Genomic DNA, 326 nt, shown 5'->3' with positions numbered 1-326 from the left:
ATCATTCGTTCCAAACAGAGCAGTTTAAGACGACGACTTTTGTATCTAAAAACATCTTTGATTACGTAAATGGTAAATTGTTAACCACGAACACAGTATTTTCCTAATCGGCAGCAGACATTCATCTGGGATCGGAAAGTCTTCCCTCCCAACAAGGACGAAGAGAGAAATGATGAGATGGGCACATTTTGCAACTCTATTTCCAGTTACCAGATTCAGTCGACCTGCAGGCAGAGGGGACAGGGGCAGCCACTCATACTCTCTCCGAGGAGATGCAAAACCACCCAAAAGATTGTATGCATCCCCTCCAGAAACCAAAAATGCGC

The sequence above is a fragment of the Propithecus coquereli genome, unplaced genomic scaffold (assembly GCF_000956105.1).
Source record: "Propithecus coquereli isolate 6110/MARCELLA unplaced genomic scaffold, Pcoq_1.0 Scaffold746, whole genome shotgun sequence".
NCBI lineage: Eukaryota > Metazoa > Chordata > Mammalia > Primates > Indriidae > Propithecus > Propithecus coquereli.
Note: the sequence above shows the minus strand (reverse complement) of the source record.